Source organism: Bombina bombina, chromosome 6 (genome assembly GCF_027579735.1).
Source record: "Bombina bombina isolate aBomBom1 chromosome 6, aBomBom1.pri, whole genome shotgun sequence".
Classification (NCBI taxonomy): Eukaryota; Metazoa; Chordata; class Amphibia; order Anura; family Bombinatoridae; genus Bombina; species Bombina bombina.
Genome location: NC_069504.1, coordinates 535,470,348 through 535,489,527, shown reverse-complemented (window position 1 = coordinate 535,489,527; position 19,180 = coordinate 535,470,348). Strand labels below are relative to the sequence as shown.

General features: G+C 37.5%; 1 protein-coding gene and 1 long non-coding RNA gene across 3 annotated transcripts in view; one reads left to right on the top strand and one right to left on the bottom strand.

The window, feature by feature from the left end:
- The window catches only part of SLC24A5 (solute carrier family 24 member 5), a 171,080-nt gene that overhangs the window by 65,386 nt on the left and 86,514 nt on the right, over positions 1 to 19,180 (top strand). The window lies entirely within an intron of this gene.
- The window catches only part of LOC128663241 (uncharacterized), an 88,250-nt gene that overhangs the window by 47,823 nt on the left and 21,247 nt on the right, over positions 1 to 19,180 (bottom strand). For both annotated transcript variants that reach the window (XR_008402839.1, XR_008402840.1), the window contains exon 2: positions 255 to 455. This is a non-coding gene — a long non-coding RNA (uncharacterized LOC128663241). The remainder of the gene's footprint in view (positions 1 to 254; positions 456 to 19,180) is intronic.

Here is a 19,180-nt window from a genome sequence, read left to right as displayed (position 1 = left end):
TATATATATATATATATATATATATATATATATATATATATATATATATATAATGCAGGAAAAAAGCAGGCACTCTCCATTTAAATCCACAAACTTTTCTTTACTGTGTATCAAGTGACGTTTCGGGGTTTCACCCCCGTCCTCAGACTTACATAAAATGTGCACAAATCATCCCAATACTTATACCCTTATCCAAAACCATTTGCATAGATAATCTAATTAATTACATTCATTAGCATATTTAGCATATTCACCTCGTGTCCATACGGCCTCTAGCGGTGTTTACCCGGCGCTCCCATTACGTCATCCTGAATGAGACGCTGCACGTTGTCAGGTTCCACCACCGGAAGCCGCCAATCACCTACCGTTGCCAACCTTAGCGTGCTTGCGTCATTGCAGACGTCACCTGTAGCTAGGGTGTCTGTTAACAGTGATCGCATCTTCACCTAGTGACCCTGTATACCATAAAACAAAACACAACAAATATATTATATCATCTATCTAATTAAAAACAACTAACAGTATGTCATTCTCCTTTACTCATATTGCTATGCTTGCAACCTATTAAACTTAGATTACTGATAGTAATGCTCCTCATTATATGGGCTTATAATCCAATATTATATCTCATTATCTATCATTAGGGTCTCTTACACCCTGTCATGCCATTAGAGGAAAGATTACTACCAGTTAAGCATTAACATATAGGTAAAGCAGACAAGTTAAACCCATAGCTGAAATCTTAAACGCATTGGTAAATTTTGACAATCTGAGAAAATAAATACATAGGTAGAGCTGAAGAAATTTTTGAAGCATTGCCAGTCCAGCTTAACATTCAAGCCCTTTGGTGTGAGGGTATTTAATTCATATGTCCATCTTGATTCCCTCTGTAGCAGGATCCTATCTCTGTTTCCCCCTCTCCTGGGGATTGGGAAATGATCTATCAGTGTATAACGGAGGTCAGATACATTATGTCCGCTTTCTAAGAAGTGGCGAGCCACCGGTTGATCTGATTCTAGATTCTTAATAGCCACCCGAATTGAGCTTTTATGAATTGTTCGCAGGTTGTCCACTGTCTTCCCCACATAGAACAAACTGCACGGGCAATGCAGCAAATATACTACATGGCTCGTAGTACATATCATTCTGTATTTATGCATGTATCTCTTCCTGCTCCTAGGGTGATGGAAAAACTGACCTGTAATCAACCCATTACAGGTGGTACACCCACTGCATTTGAAGCACCCAGGCTTAGCTTCTTCTAACCATGTCCTTGTGGTGTAGCAGTGTACTGGGTCAGTGAGTTGTAAGATATCCTTTAGAGATTTACCTCGCCGGTATCCGATCCTTGGTTTGCCCATTCTTTTGAACGGGAGTGCTTCCTCTAGACTTAATATCTTCCAGTTCTCCTTCAGGATTGTATTCAGGTCATTCTTATCAGCTGCATATGTCGTGACCAGCGTCCTCTTCTCCTCCTCTACACCAGGGATCTCTTGCACTTCTCTTTCTTCCGAATTCACTTCTAGAATCTGCTGCTCCAATGATCGCTTCTGATAACCTCTTCTCAGGAAGCGCTCTTTCATTTCTTCTGTCTGTTGCTTAGCCCGGTCTTTATCTGTATTGTTCCTCCTGACTCTAACAAACTGCGACTTGGGTAATGCCCTCTTTAGTGCTGGTGGGTGACAGCTTGTTGCCTCGAGAAGGGAGTTCTTATCCGTAGACTTGCGGAATAAAGTTGTTCCCAATCTTCCATTTTCCTTAAAGATTCTTAAGTCTAGGAATTCTATCTCTTCCTGGCTTTTATTCATCTTAAACTTCAATGTACTATGTTCCGTATTCAGTTCATTAAACCAGATGAGTAGATCTTCCTCTCTTCCTGACCAAATTATCAATAGGTCGTCTATGAATCTTTTAAAATATACAATTTCTTCCCTCTTGAAACATTCTGTGCCGCTCTCTTCGAATTCCGCCATAAAGAGGTTTGCGTAAGATGGGGCCACATTGGACCCCATCGCTGTTCCCATCAATTGCTGATAGTATTGTCTCTCAAATCTAAAATAATTCTTTTTCAGGCAAGTTTCCAAGAGATCTAGAATGAACTCCACTGGCGGTCCCACAAAAGGGCAACTTAATAGTTTTTTCCTTATTGCTGATAAACCCTCATTATGAGGTATTACCGTATAAAGGCTAGTGACATCCAAGGTCACTTGCCATTCCCCTCCTTTTAGTGGGACTTCATCAATGAGCTAATGACATCGTTAGAGTGCCTGCTTTTTTCCTGCATTATTTAACATTGATGCTGTGCACCCCGGACTGTAATTGAGAGTGCTAAACTTGAAGAAAAATATATATGACAGCAAATCAGAAATCATGTCATATTCCTGTTTAAAAGGATCGCTGTGTTAAAACAGTATTTTTGAAGCAAAAAAACTGAGAATTTGCATACCTAATTTGCATATCTTACCCACAATTCTCTTGTGCATTGGAGACATTGCATATTAAGAATTTCTGGGGTAAAGCAAGCGGGGATACTTGCTTAGATGTACTAATTTCCTATGCAAATATTTACATTGATTTAATTTTGAGACATGGAAGATTTTAATTTCAGTTTTTTATCTCCCCCCCCCCATAATTTTAATGAATTATATATATATATATATATATATATATATATATATATATATATATATATATATATATATATATATATACCCACACACACTACAGTGTCTGCCCGTAGACAGCTGTGCCAGGAGAGGGAGGCCTTCTCCCTTGGGAAGGGGTGGGCATGCCAGGGATGGTGGGGACAGAGGGGGGAGGGCACGGCGGTGGCCTGCTTACTTGGCACCTGTGAAGCCGGGCCAAGGGGGACTGCAATGTGGAAGTGTGCCCTACTAGGAGCTAGAAACAAGCCGGGGGAGGAGAATGGGGGCATCCCTGGATTAAAAATGCTTGGGTTGAATTCTCCAGGTGGACTAGTATTAATCTTTCCTGTTTGGCCATTTACAAGATGAAAGTAATGGTAGGTTTTGGTTAGTGTTCTAGTTTAAAGGGACACTTAAAACTACATTTTGTTTTCGTAAACATATAATTAAGCAATAATATATTGCTACTTGTGAGCAATTTTATCTTAGGACTAGGACTTTTTTTTCATGAAATATAAATAGGATAACACTTCCCCATGAGATCTACATCCATACCAGATTTTGTGAATATTGGTCATTTTTACTGGAGTTTGATTAAAAATCTTTTTATAAACTTCCTGAAAATGTTTTAACCTTTTAAATGTCTCAAAATGTACTGAAGCAATTTACTTCAAAATGTGTGACTTTGTAGCAACTTCAAATTGAAATGTCTAAACAAATTAAAGGGCAACCTTTAAACAAATTTGAAGTATGGCTACACTGTTGTGCAGATATAAAAATTTATATTAAAAGCTTAAAAATTTGTGAATCTAATTAAGAATTTACTCCAGAAATCGTGTTATCACATCCAATATAAATATAAAGAACACTACTCAGGCTTTCTCAACTTTGAGTAAGTTCAATGTATTTGGGACATAATTTAAACTTTTGAAAGCAGATTAGTTGTACTTTTTATTATTCTGCTGTGGCTCATATTCACACATGCTTAGAAAGATAAGATTCCCAGCTCATCCTGCTAATTTGCTCCCTAGTGAGGCTGTAATCTATTTGGCTTCTGTTCAATAGTTTTAGTGTATCTTGTTTGCATGATTTAATTTAGCAATATTCCTTCTTTAATTTTGTAGAATAACTACAGATTTGGAAAGTTGGATAAATAGATTATCTTTCATGTATTACATTTTCCACCTCTTCAAATTCTTATTATAAGTTTGAAGCTATTATTTGGGAGAAAACATTTTTTTTAGAAGATAAACAGAAAATGGTTGAATAAACTTACAAAGGGTTAGATCATTATTCTCATTTATTTCTCATTAGATGCTACCTAATTAAAATATGCTCCTTATGGGATGTTTTGGTTCCACTTATTATAATACCTCTGAAACGCCTCCAGGAGTTATCTTAGGCACACAAAGTGCAATTCCATCGCACACTATTTTGACTACGTTTGACGTTCCAATAGCTCTTACTTGGCTTCTCAAGGCAGCTGAATCAAAATAGGAAAGCCAGCTTGGAAATCAATGCTAATTTATATATATATATATATATATATATATATATATATATATATATATATATATATATATATATATATTTATATATATATTTATATATATATATATTTATATATATATATATTTATATATATATATATATATATATATATATATATATATATATATATATATATATATATATATATTTATATATATATATATATTTATATATATATATATATATATTTATATATATATATATATTTATATATATATATATATATATATATATTTATATATATATATATATATTTATATATATATATATATATTTATATATATATATATATATTTATATATATATATATATTTATATATATATATATATTTATATATATATATATTTATATATATATATATATATTTATATATATATATATATTTATATATATATATATATATATATATATATATATAAAATGTGTGTATGGATATATATATATATATATACGTGTGTGTGTGTGTTGTGCTTGAGCAAGTGTCAATAAGACAAATGAGGCAAATCCTTCAGGAATGAAAATTGTAGTATTATTATTTTTACTTCAGTGAGTATTTTAACATTGTTAATCTCAACATCAGAACTAATTGTAAACATGTCTCTCTTCTCTTTTTGTTTTCTTTTAATTGAAGGGACAATCAACACCAGAATGTTTGTAGTTTAAAAATTAAGATAATCCCTTTTATTACCCTTTCCCCAGTTTTGTGTAAACCAACACAGTTATAATAATACACGCTTTACCTCTGTAATTACCTTGTATCTAAGCTTCTGCAGACTGCCCACTTATTTCAGTTCTTTTGACAGACTTGCATTTTAGCCAATCAGTGCTCATTCCTAGATCACTTCACATGCATGAGCTCAATGTTATCTATATGTAGCACATGAACTAATGCCCTCTAGTGGTCAAAATGCATTCAGATTAGAGGCAGTCTTTAAAGTCTTAGAAATTAGCATATGAACCTTCCTAGGTTTAGCTTTCAACTAATAAGAGAACAAAGCAAAATTGGTGATAAAAGTAATTTGGGAAATTGTTTAAAATTACATGCCCTATTTAAATCATGATAGTTTTATTTTTGGACTTGACTGTCCCTTTAAGGGAGTTTTTAAAGGTATGAAGGTTATGGACGTTATGTTAGTAGGTATGAAAATTGTTTGAGGAGTAGAAGGCCATCTAAGCATACAAAAATTGATTAGTTTTTAGAATATAAGGCATTCATAAAGGAAACATATATTTTTTGTATGTTGGAGTATGGATTTTGACCTTTTATTTTGTAAGATATGACAAGACATTGATGGGACAGAGTAGAAAGGCAGTACTGAATAGTGGGCTAGATGTAATAGTCTGCCAGAAGTACTTATAATGAATGGGGGGGGGGGGAGATAGTTATAGAGTCGAAGACCAGTTTTATATTTTGCATTTGTCAAGGTAAGGGGATTATATTGAGTGAATCTGTTTACTAGTGGAGTGTTGGAATAAGATTATAAAAAAAAAAGCAAAAAGGGGGACTTCCAGGCAACGGCCAGGTTTGAACGCATGTTGTGAGCTGCTCAAGCTTTCTTGCTATATCTACACAATATCCCAATATATAGCCACCATCTGAATTTATACTTAACAGTTTATTGGCATTCACATTTGTCACAAGTGGTTTACACCTTATGTGTGCTGTATAATACCAGTTATCTTATTTCCTATGCCTGCCTAACGTTTGCAGTTGATATTCATCATGGAGACTGCAGGGTACATTTTGAAAAAGCTGCATTGTCTGCTTAATAGCCACCATTCTGCCCTTGACGAAACACTGTGTATGCTATCCAACAATAGTGGTGACAGCATTTGCAAGTGACCTATCGAATTTGAACCACTATCAGTAGAGAATGGAGTAGTTGGAGGTTTGGGGCCCCAGCACTCGCTACTCACCTTTAGTAGCCCTCAGAGGGATTTGAAGTCTGCTGTTGTAGATCCTGCAGAATGGGGTTGTGGTTACGAGAATTGCAAGCAACATGGAGGACCACTTTACTGCTGAAGCCTTGTAAAGGATTTAATAGTGATAGCAGCGTACCCCTTTATATCAAGCACGTAAATAATAAAATCTGCATTCACAAACACCCCACCTGGAGCTTTCACCCAAAACATTGGATTTACAATGGGCTGTTTACTAGACATGATTCTATATGATACTCTTGATCCCCTTCAATAGAAACTGGGAGCCTGGAGGTTCGTTTTTAATGGGCATATCAGAGAGCTGTGGCCTCCCTCTGAGAGTCAGAGTGGGGTAATTTATGTACTATGCTATAAGACATGATTTGAATGTCACCTACTCTTCTATATGATGGCCACTAAGCCAGACCCCTTATAAATATTGTTGACAGTATATAGGAACTGTTTAATGTTTACTGAAAAGTGAGTTTAAATATGTATAGCTGATATATTAATGTTTTCGTTTTACAACAATCTTAGAGTGATCATTGAGTAATCTTAAGCAGAAAAAGTTTCTATCTTTTTTTTCCCCATAATGTCAGTACAGATATACAAATGTGTCCGTTTATCAGCTACGTTTATAGCTCAGGATTGTACTGAGCTAAGCTTATTTTCCTATAACTCAGAAAATGCTGATTACTGATCATAGATTTCTTCTGAGTGATGGGAGTGGTCTTAGCCATGTAGAATTTTAATTTGTATTACCAACACTGCTTGTTATTATTTTATTTGTGAATGCCCTTGTTCGTGTTGGTCTCATATTACACATGTGATACTTGGATTGTATTTCTCTGTATGTATTATTTATTGTATATTTAAGACTTACTTATTTTCTAGGTGATAAGAGGTGTTTAATTGTTGTGGTAATAGGCGCTAGATTCAGACTATACTTGGCACGCTGTGCTCCTTAATGACCAGCTGACCTTCAAACTCTTCAGTCCTTCTATTAACCTAGTCATGGCCTTTATAGTTCAGCAGTAGATTGCATATTGCTTCCTTATCTTTTCTTTGATCCCCCAGACACACACAATGAGCAACTACCTAAGACCCCTCTAATGTTGTTGAAGGAGCAAAATGGTTTTCATTTAGCTAATTACTAGTATGGCCTAACGCAATTCATCTTTTTAGAGCTCTTTCTTAATCTCTTGCTTAACGTGTGCATATACCCTCCTGGATCTCTCAGTATAAATGGTTTAGGAGTAAAAGGCTACCCGAGTATCTTGTAGACATACTTGATTTAGATGTGTAGATACTCTACCCACAATATCTGTTTTATTTATCAGATTAGCTGCAGGTAATATATGTTCCATGCAATTAGTTGCCCCTGCAGTCCTTCCAGTTTATTTCATTAGCAGGTGACATCGTTCTATATATAGCTTTATATTTTATTATTTCTTTCATGTAATTAGCAAGAGTCCATGAGCTAGTGACGTATGGGATATACATTCCTACCAGGAGGGGCAAAGTTTCCCAAACCTCAAAATGCCTATAAATACACCCCTCACCACACCCACAATTCAGTTTTACAAACTTTGCCTCCCATGGAGGTGGTGAAGTAAGTTTGTGCTAGATTCTACGTTGATATGCGCTTCGCAGCAGGTTGAAGCCCGGTTTTCCTCTCAGAGTGCAGTGAATGTCAGAGGGATGTGAAGAGAGTATTGCCTATTTGAATACAATAGTCTTCCTCTAGGGGATCTATTTCATAGGTTCTCTGTTATTGGTCGTAGAGATTTCTTCTCCTACCTCCCTTTTCATATCGACGATATACTCTTATATACCATTACCTCTACTGTCTCGTTTCAGTACTGGTTTGGCTATCTACTATATGTAGATGAGTGTCCTGGGGTAAGTAAGTCTTATTTTTTGTGACACTCTAAGCTATGGTTGGGCACTTTATATGTAAAGTTCAAAATATATGTGTTTAAACTTATATTTGCCATGATTCAGGTTAATCAGTATTCCTTCATTCAGACTGTCAGTTTCATTATTTGGGATAATGCATATGAATATATATTTTTTCTTACCTTGAAAATTTTCAATTGACTATTTTTCTCTGTTGTTAGGCTCGCGTGGGCAGAAAATGCTTCATTTTTTTTTTTGGCGCAAACTTTTTTGGCTCAAAATTTGGTCATTTCCGGCGCCGTAGTTGACGCCGGAAGTTGTTCGTAGTTACGTCATTTTTTTGACGCATGAGTATTCAGATGTTTTTTTGCGCCAAAAAATGTGGGCGTCGGTTTCTGCATCAGAGGATGTGGCGTCATACTTGGCGCCAAAAGATATAGGCGCTGTACTTAGCGCCAATAATGTGGGCGTCTCACATTATTTAAGTCTCATATTTTTGCTGCTTCTGGTTGCTAGAGGCTTGTTTGTTTTGCATTTTTCTCCCATTCCTGAAACTGTCATTTAAGGAATTTGATAATTTTGCTTTATATGTTGTTTTTTTTCTATTACAAATGGCAAGATATTTCACATACTGTTCGTGAATCAGAAAATGCTAACGGATTCCTGTTGACTGATATCAGTCCTACCAAAGCTAAGTTAATTTATTTTAATGTTATGAATGTTTATCTTTAGCTATGGTTTGTAATAAGTTATCATGATAAACTTTTACATGCAGAATCTATTAGTATTTATGCTTCATATATTGCTATTCTTTTTACATCTTATGTACAAGATATACTTAGAAATTTATAAGAATATTTTTCTGATTCTATGTTAAAGGCTTTGTCTGACATCCCGCCTTCTAATGAAATTTTTAGGTCTTTTTCAAACTTCTTTTTTAGTTGATTAAGTTTCAAATGACCAACAACATACTGAATTATCCTTCTCTGATGGTGTTTTTTCTGATTCAGAATTTTCTTCATCAGATATTGACACTAACAAGTATACTTTTTTATTTTTATTAGAGTACATTTGTTCTTTGTTGAAAAGGTGTTGATTATTTTGGATATTGAGGTAACTAGTTCTTTTTCAGACTAGCTAACATTTTATTTCTGCTTATTATTCTTCTGTGTTTTCAGAAGTTTTTTTCCAGTTCCTGATACTAGGGAATGGAATAGGCTGAGAATTTTCTTTTTATTCCTTCTTCAATGAATTTTTTTTTGTTTTTTTTTCCCAAAATGTTTTATTAAGTTGTATCCTTATACATACAGTTTTGATTCATGGATGCACGTGTTATACTCAAAATAAAACACAAATAAAAAGAACATACTAACTTATTCTTCAAGGTTTTTAAATTATATTCTTTGCCGGCAGTTAGTTTTCAGTTGTGAGGATTCCCCAAATTAATGGGGCTATCTCTACTCCTGCTAAATATGCTATTGTTTCTATAGCAAAATAGTATTTGTTTTTTTCCTTCAGATAGTTGTATCTTATTTAAGGAAAATTATTTATTTCAGGTACTTTTCTTAGACCTGTAATTTATTTGGATGATGTTGCAATTGCTTCATTTTTCTGTTTGGATACTTTAAGATCAAGTATCGGATTATGATTTATTTAGCATTGTTAAAGGGACAAATCTACTACTCATTTGAAGTTCAGACTAAGTGCTATTGCATTGTCTTGTTATCTTGCATTTGTTGATTATGCAAGTCCAGTGTGTTGATTGGTCCTTTAACTTGATTAACATGCTAATAATTTCATTTGTGTCTTCATTTTATTGAATATTTTCGCAAATGAGGTTTAATCTATGTCTTTAGCTGTTTTAGCTAGAAGAATTTTGTGATTTCCAAAAATCCATATTTCTTTTTTTCCAAGATAATTAATTATTTGGTTCATAATTGGATTCAATTCTTAACTGTTATTCTGGGCTTCAAGATTGAGTTCTAAGACTAAAACTTTAAGCTTATTTTAGTTTTGTTGTTCTTACTAAGGAACGAAATCCTAAAATTTTACCCAAGTAACATGTTTTTAATTGGAAGTTTTTTCAGTTCAAAGTCAGCTCCCTAACGGCTAGATTTAGAGTTTTGTCGGTAACGACCCGCGTATCTAACGCTGGCTTTTTTCTGGCCGTACCTTTAAAATAACTCTGGTATTTAGAGTCCACAGAATGGCTGCGTTAGGCTCCAAAAAAGGAGCGTAGAGCATATTTAACGCAACTTCAACTCTCGATACCAGAGTTGCTTACGGACGCGGCCAGCCTCAAAAACGTGCTCGTGCACGATTCCCCCATAGAAAACAATGGGGCTGTTTGAGCTGAAAAAAAACCTGACACCTGCAAAAAAGCCGCGTTCAGCTCCTAACGCAGCCCCATTGTTTCCTATGGGGAAACACTTCCTACGTCTGCACCTAACACTCTAACATGTACCCCGAGTCTAAACACCCCTAACCTTACACTTATTAACCCCTATTCTGCCGCCCCCGCTGATCCCTGCATATTATTTTTAACCCCTAATCTGCCGCTCCGTAAACCGCCGCTACTTACATTATCCCTATGTACCCCTAATCTGCTGCCCCTAACACCGCCAACCCCTATATTATATTTATTAACCCCTAATCTGCCCCCCACAACGTCTCCTCCACCTGCCTACACTTATTAACCCCTAATCTGCCGAGCGGACCGCACCGCTATTATTATAAAGTTATTAACCCCTAATCCGCCTCACTAACCCTATAATAAATAGTATTAACCCCTAATCTGCCCTCCCTTACATCGCCGACACCTAACTTCAATTATTAACCCCTAATCTGCCAACTGGAGCTCACCGCTATTCTAATAAATGTATTAACCCCTAAAGCTAAGTCTAACCCTAACACTAACAACACCCCCTTAAGTTAAATATAATTTAAATCTAACTAAATTAATTAACTCTTATTAAATAAATTATTCCTATTTAAAGCTAAATACTTACCTGTAAAATAAATCTTAATATAGCTACAATATAAATTATAATTATATTATAGCTATTTTAGGATTAATATTTATTTTACAGGTAACTTTGTATTTATTTTAACCAGGTACAATAGCTAAAATAGTTAAAATAATTACAAATTTACCTGTAAAATAAATCCTAACCTAAGTTACAATTAAACCTAACACTACACTATCAATAAATAAATTAAATAAAATACCTATAATTATCTACAATTAAACCTAACACTACACTATCAATAAATAAATTAAATAAAATTCCTACAAATAAATACAATTAAATAAACTAACTAAGTACAAAAAATAAAAAAGAACTAAGTTACAAAAAATAAAAAAATATTTACAAACATTAGAAAAATATTACAACAATTTTAAACTAATTACACCTACTCTAAGCCCCCTAATAAAATAACAAAGACCCTCAAAATAAAAAAATGCCCTACCCTATTCTAAATTACTAAAGTTCAAAGCTCTTTTACCTTACCAGCCCTGAACAGGGCCCTTTGCGGGGCATGCCCCAAGAAGTTCAGCTCTTTTGCCTGTAAAAAAAAACATTCAATACCCCCCCCCCAACATTACAACCCACCACCCACATACCCCTAATCTAACCCAAACCCCCCTTAAATAAACCTAACACTAAGCCCCTGAAGATCTTCCTACCTTATCTTCACCATACCAGGTTCACCGATCGATCCAGAAGAGCTCCTCCGATGTCCTGATCCAAGCCCAAGCGGGGGGCTGAAGAGGTCCATGATCCGGCTGAAGTCATCATCTAAGCGGGAGCTGAAGAGGTCCATGATCCGGCTGAAGTCTTCATCCAAGCGGGAGCTGAAGAGGTCCATGATCCGGATGAAGTCTTCTATCAACGGCATCTTCAATCTTCTTTCTTCGGGAGCCATCATCTTCCATCCGACGCAGAACATCCTCTTCTCCCGACGCCTACTAGCCGAATGACGGTTCCTTTAAATGACGTCATCCAAGATGGCATCCCTCGAATTCCGATTGGCTGATAGGATTCTATCGGAATTAAGGTAGGAAAATTCTGATTGGCTGATGGAATCAGCCAATCAGAATCAAGTTCAATCCGATTGGCTGATCCGATCAGCCAATCAGATTGAGCTCGCATTCTATTGGCTGATCGGAACAGCCAATAGAATGCAAGCTCAATCTGATTGGCTGATTGAATCAGCCAATCGGATTGAACTTGATTCTGATTGGCTGATTCCATCAGCCAATCAGAATATTCCTACCTTAATTCCGATTGGCTGATAGAATTAGATGATGACTTCAGCCGGATCATGGACCTCTTCAGCCCCCCGCTTGGGCTTGGATCAGGACATCGGAGGAGCTCTTCTGGATCGATCGGTGAACCTGGTATGGTGAAGATAAGGTAGGAAGATCTTCAGGGGCTTAGTGTTAGGTTTATTTAAGGGGGGTTTGGGTTAGATTAGGGGTATGTGGGTGGTGGGTTGTAATGTTGGGGGGGGTATTGTATGTTTTTTTTTACAGGCAAAAGAGCTGAACTTCTTGGGGCATGCCCTGCAAAGGGCCCTGTTCAGGGCTGTTAAGGTAAAAGAGCTTTGAACTTTAGTAATTTAGAATAGGGTAGGGCATTTTTTTATTTTGGGGGGCTTTATTTTATTAGGGGGCTTAGAGTAGGTGTAATTAGTTTAAAATTGTTGTAATATTTTTCTTATGTTTGTAAATATTTTTTTATTTTTTGTAACTTAGTTCTTTTTTATTTTTTGTACTTTAGTTAGTTTATTTCATTGTATTTATTTGTAGGTATTGTATTTAATTTATTGATAGTGTAGTGTTAGGTTTAATTGTAGGTAATTGTAGGTATTTTATTTAATTTATTTATTGATAGTGTAGTGTTAGGTTTAATTGCAACGTAGGTTAGGATTTATTTTACAGGTAATTTTGTAATTATTTTTACTAGGTAGCTATTAAATAGTTCTTAACTATTTAATAGCTATTGTACCTGCTTAAAATAAATACAAAGTTACCTGTAAAATAAATATAAATCCTAAAATAGCTATAATATAATTATAATTTATATTGTAGCTATATTAGGATTTATTTTACAGGTAAGTATTTAGCTTTAAATAGGAATAATTTATTTAATAAGAGTTAATTAATTTCGTTAGATTTAAATTATATTTAATTTAGGGGGGTGTTAGTGTTGGGGTTAGACTTAGCTTTAGGGGTTAATACATTTATTAGAATAGCGGTGAGCTCCGGTCGGCAGATTAGGGGTTAATGTTTGAAGTTAGGTGTCGGCGATGTTAGGGAGGGCAGATTAGGGGTTAATATTATTTATTATAGGGTTAGTGAGGCGGATTAGGGGTTAATAACTTTATTATAATAGCGGTGCGGTCCGGTCGGCAGATTAGGGGTTAATAAGTGTAGGCAGGTGGAGGCGACGTTGAGGGCGGCAGATTAGGGGTTAATAAATATAATATAGTGGTCAGCGGTGTTAGGGGCAGCAGATTAGGGGTACATAGCTATAATGTAGGTGGCGTCGCTTTGCGGTCAGCAGATTAGGGGTTAATTATTGTAGGTAGCTGGCGGCGATGTTGTGGGGGGCAGGTTAGGGGTTAATAAATATAATACAGGGGTCGGCGGTGATAGGGGCAGCAGATTAGGGGTACATAAGTATAACGTAGGTGGCGGTCGGCAGATTAGGGGTTAAAAAATTTTAATTGAGTGGCGTCGATGTGGGGGGACCTCGGTTTAGGGGTACATAGGTAGTTTATGGGTGTTAGTGTACTTTAGAGCACAGTAGTTAAGAACTTTATGAACCGGCGTTAGCCCAGAAAGCTCTTAATTACTGACTTTTTTCTGCGGCTGGAGTTTTGTCGTTAGATTTCTAACGCTCACTTCAGACACGACTCTCTAAATACCCGGAGTTAGAAAGATCCCATTGAAAAGATAGGATACGCAAATGACGTAAGGGGATCTGCGGTATGGAAAAGTCGCGGCTGAAAAGTGAGCGTTAGACCCTTTTTTGACTGACTCCAAATACTGGCGGTAGCCTAAAACCAGCGTTAGGAGCCTCTAACGCTGATTTTCATGGCTACCGCCAAACTCCAAATCTAGGCCTTAATTTGCATGTATGTGCCGTATTCCAGCTTGGCTGGTAAGGGGCAGGTTAAGACTTTTTTGAAATTTGTTTGGTTCTATTCGGTCCAAATTTCTTAGATTTTGGGTACAGAATAAGATTGAGTAAAACCTTCTGTGAGAAGTCTTTTTTCTCTATTATATTCCAGCTATTCCAGTAAGGCTAACACTTTCCTTAAGTGTGTTTCAGACCTATATATATATATATATTTTTTTTTTTTTTTTTAATAATCTTTTTATTGAGGTTAGAATTAAGGCAAACAAACTTTTTGAAATGAATAAAATCAGCAATTACAGAGTGATATCAAAATAAGAGATACAATATACAAAAACATGCCAAACCATATCAGAGCCTTACAATGAGTATGATGGGCCACTATCGGGCCCCGTAAGAGACAAAAAGTAGACAAAAGGCTCTCTGAAATAACGGAGACCACTCACGGATCTCATCAAGGAAACCTCATTTCAGTAGTAACTGCGATAAGTTTACCAAACTTGGGAGGGAGAATAGTGTCAATATTATTTTGAATTGGAAATATTGTTGTAAGGAAAAAGAAAGGAAATTGGGGTGCGGTATTGGCTAGAGAAACCGCATAGTTAGCCCTCCTAGACTAGGAGGTATATTGTGGGGGGAGGGGGGAGGGAGGTGGTAGTTTAGATATAGTAGGCAAAAAATATATAAACCAAGCTTCACAACTGTTCTAAGCGTTTCACGAGCACCTGAGGCGTCACAGGACCTATATGAGTGAACTAATTGAAAAATGGGTTAATGCTATACCCTGCAAAGGAGAGCCTAGCTATTCAAGGCATTAAACCTAGCACTGGATAAGTAGCTCATTTTTAATATTATAAAAAGGGAGACTAGATAGAATAGCACTAGTGTAGGTCCAGCCCACACTAAGGCTTTTTTCATTTTGCATTCTAGATAACTGTTATAAGAATCATGTGAGATTGGGTATCTAATATAGGCAACTAAGTAAGCGAAGAGAGTCTACTGTTCCCCTAATCATACCAATCATACTGAACTAACATATAGCAGGCCTCAAATTATTACCAATGAGTGCGGCTAATAGGAAAATTATATACCCAATACCTATAAAAATAAAGACGCTCGGGGGCGGAGCTACGCCGTGCTGGGACATGGCCGCAGTGTGAGAGAGCTCCGTAGCTGTCAAACCATCAGAGCCTAAGAACAAACGAAAACTGGGATCAAATTATATCACAACTAATGTGGAACAGCCCGTTAACATCACTGGTCTTATTGCTGGGCTTGGAAGTGATTTTGCAGGTCCCTACACAGCCTGAAATTGAGAGACATAACTGAAGCGGTCGCCATCTTTGAAACCCACGCTGAAAGCAAACCACAACGGCACTCCACGGCTGCTTCGCCGCTGCACCTACGATTGCCCCTTTGTGACACCTACCACCAGGCTTAATCTGCAGTGAGAGCCGTGTTCCGGAAAGGCAACCTACAGACAATCGGAGCAGAGGGACAACCGCAAACAACAGATTCAGGTACCGCCCGGTAACGAAGGCATCAGGGGTTGTGGTGGAGTGCTCGAGGGTCACATAATATAACCTGGACGCCACTATTGGGGTGTTCTGAGGGAAGATCCGCTTATATCATCAGTCACTATACTGCCCCACCAGGCCCTAGGTCTTTCCAACATAACTACCAACCACGTGGGCGCTACCATTACAGCACAGAGTTGCCGCCACGCTGGGCCCTAATTAAAACTTCGGAGAGCTCCCTGCCCCATTTCATAAGACTGACATACTGAAACTTCAGGCCCATACAGGCAACAGTGGCACACGGCTTCCTCGCTGCAGCTCTGAAGGAACAGCCTGGGGCAAAAGTGACATCGAAACTATCTAGATCTGTCGGCTGGTAGCTGCTCATTTTAACATCCTGAACATTTTCAATTTAACATAAGCTACAGCTGGTATAGTGGCTGGAGGGCTAGAGGGCAATCCAGATCAGGTCGAACCCACCCTTATACCCTAATAACTTTATTTCACATTCAGACACACGGTTTGATCCAGCCTAACCTAAACTCAACCACAGCAACTCTCACTGAGGGCTTAGAAAGGAGGCTACTCTATCCTAACACCCACAACTTTGATCCTCCATCACAGTACAGCCCACCACTAACAAAGAAAATGACCTCTAAAAAAGGCAACAAGCCAGAAAAGCCAAATAAAACCTCTGCCCAGACCCCCTCGGTCTCCACATTTTTCCTGACACAAGAAGGCCAAGGAACAGAAACACAGCAAACTTCTGAGGCCCACATAACAGAAACAACCACAGACACAGTAGTAACTCAGAGGGACTCCCTGCTTTCCATCCAGTCTCAGATAGCGAGTCTACCCTCCAAGACAGATATAGAATCACTCAAGTCCTTCATTAAAAATGAAATAAGAGATCTTAAAAAAGACTTAAATGAAATGGGATCTAGGATTGACTACCTAGAAGACGGCCAGGACAACCTAAACAATCTGGTCAGCTCAAACATCCATCAGCTTTCTATACAAGACTCCATCATACAAAACCTGCAGGATAAACTGGAAGACCTAGACAACAGAGGGAGGAGGAATAACTTAAGGATAAGAGGCATCCCGGAGGAGATCCCCCAAGAGCAGCTAAAATCCTATGTCAAAGAATTGTTCCAGTTTCTGCTTCCTAGATCCCCCCCACTGGCCTCTGAAGACATCGAGAGGATACACAGGGCACTGAGGCCCCCTCAGAAACCCCCAGCACCACCAAGGGACGTTATTCTTAGACTGCTGAAATTCACCACAAGAGAAGAAATCTGGCAGGCTGCCAGATCTAGGCAGTCTATCTCCTTTCATAACCATTCATTACAAATTTTCCAGGACTTATGCCCTCAAACTATTCAGAGAAGGAGGGAAATTAGATTCATCACTTCAAAACTTCAGGATAACAATATCAGATACAGGTGGGGCTACCCCTTTAGCCTCATCATTAATCACAATGGATCCCAAATAATCTATAAAAGTTTCAATGACTTAGACACTCTATCTAAAAAGCTTAATATTACTTTTGAGGCTCCCTCAGAAAAAGTCCTAGACAACCAGGTTTCACCTGAGGATCGTCATGGAGAAAGACCTAAAGAACAACGACCCACTTGGTCCAAAGTCCCAGCAAAGAGATTGAAAACTGGCCCAACTCCCCCACAAGGAACTTGACAACCAAACCTAAAATGGGACTTTTGTTGACTGTGCTTCAATCACTAAATGAGACAAGACCACCAGTGCTAATTTTAATTGGCTTCTATCTTAACCCTTTTCTTCTTTTTGTTATTGCTTTTTCATCACAGCTCATTCCATTAAGGTTAAACATACTTGAAGTGCTCCTTTGAAGCATATTTGCTCACAACCAGGTTACTCTCAGGTATTCATAAATTCGTGGAGGCTTATTGTAGTTCCCCCCTTAAGCTTCTGTTCTAATTGTTACCTATGTTCCACTCTATAATCTCCCCAGTTTTCGCACTAAATTCAGAGACCACTATAAATAATCTCTGATGGTTAATTGACACCACTCGTCCCCCTAGCAAATAGTAAATGATATACCAGATGTTGTACATTTACAATTGCAAGTTAGAAATATGTTTACGAAAATGTTCTTTCTTAAGTTTTAAAATTAGTGTCTACAATGCTACAGCTATAACTCTTACAAGATCAGCTAAATGTGATTCACAAATCAGATTCATGTTTTTGAGATGTTGTTGTTATTTCTCCTTAGGTATTGATTCTCAAAGGTACGAGGCTCGCTCTTCTGTGCTGTTCACTCCGGGAAGCCTTGATGCAGGGTATGTCACGTTCTGGGTCTCTCATAATACACAAAAAGCACTTTCTCACTTCACTCACACACTATGATAGACGATCCATTACAAATTAAAATAATATCTCACAACGTTAAGGGCCTGAATTCCCCCCACAAAAGGTCTATGGCATTTAGAGAATACAGGAGACTCCAATGTGATATAATTCTTCTCCAGGAAACCCATTTTAAAAGAGGAAGGGAACCCTTAATGTCACTCAATAAATATGGGCAGGTGTTCCTGGCATCCAACTCCACTAAACACAATGGAGTTGGCATTGTTATCAAAAAGAATATCCCATTCTCTCCAATAAAAGTACATAAAGACAAGGGAGGGAGGTTCATTGTAGTGACGGGCAAGCTTTACAATAAAATGGTGACACTCACTAGCACCTACGCCCCTAACGTCGCTACACCGCAATTTTATCACACCGTCAAAAAAGCCATTCTTGACTATTCCAAAGGTAGCCTTATTCTAGGAGGGGATTATAATATAGCAATAGATCCGGAGTTAGACTGTTCAAGAGGTGCTTCCTCTGCCCCCCAGAAACTCTTACGCTCATTTAGGGCCCACCTAGCTGACTTAGCGGTACATGATATGTGGAGAATTTCCCATCCTACCACAAAAGATTACACATTCTACTCCCACCCCCACCGGGTCTACACGAGAATAGACTACATATTTATTGATGTAACCAGCTTAGAACTAGTCAGACATACAGATATCTCTCCTATAACATGGTCGGACCACGCCCTGGTCAGCTGCTCCCTCAGGTGGCCTACCTCACAAAGACATGATAGGACTTGGAAACTTGACGAAACACTACTTCATGACCCGATCATACCCATACAGATTACCAAGGCACTTACCGACTATTTCACCACAAATAGCACACAAGATGTTACTGCACAAACTATATGGGAGGCGCATAAGTGCGTTATTAGAGGGGAGATTATTGCACTAAAAGCAGCAAGAAACAAACAAAAAACCCAACTCCTGACTGCCCTACTGAATGACCTGGGTAAACTACAAGATATCCACAAAAAATTTCCAAGTAACTCATCCCTTCTTACTAGCCTACAACATAAAAGAGACCAGCTCAACCTGCTCTTGGGTCATGAAACCAAGAGGGCGGCGCTGTTTCTCAAAAAAACATTTTATGAAGGGTACA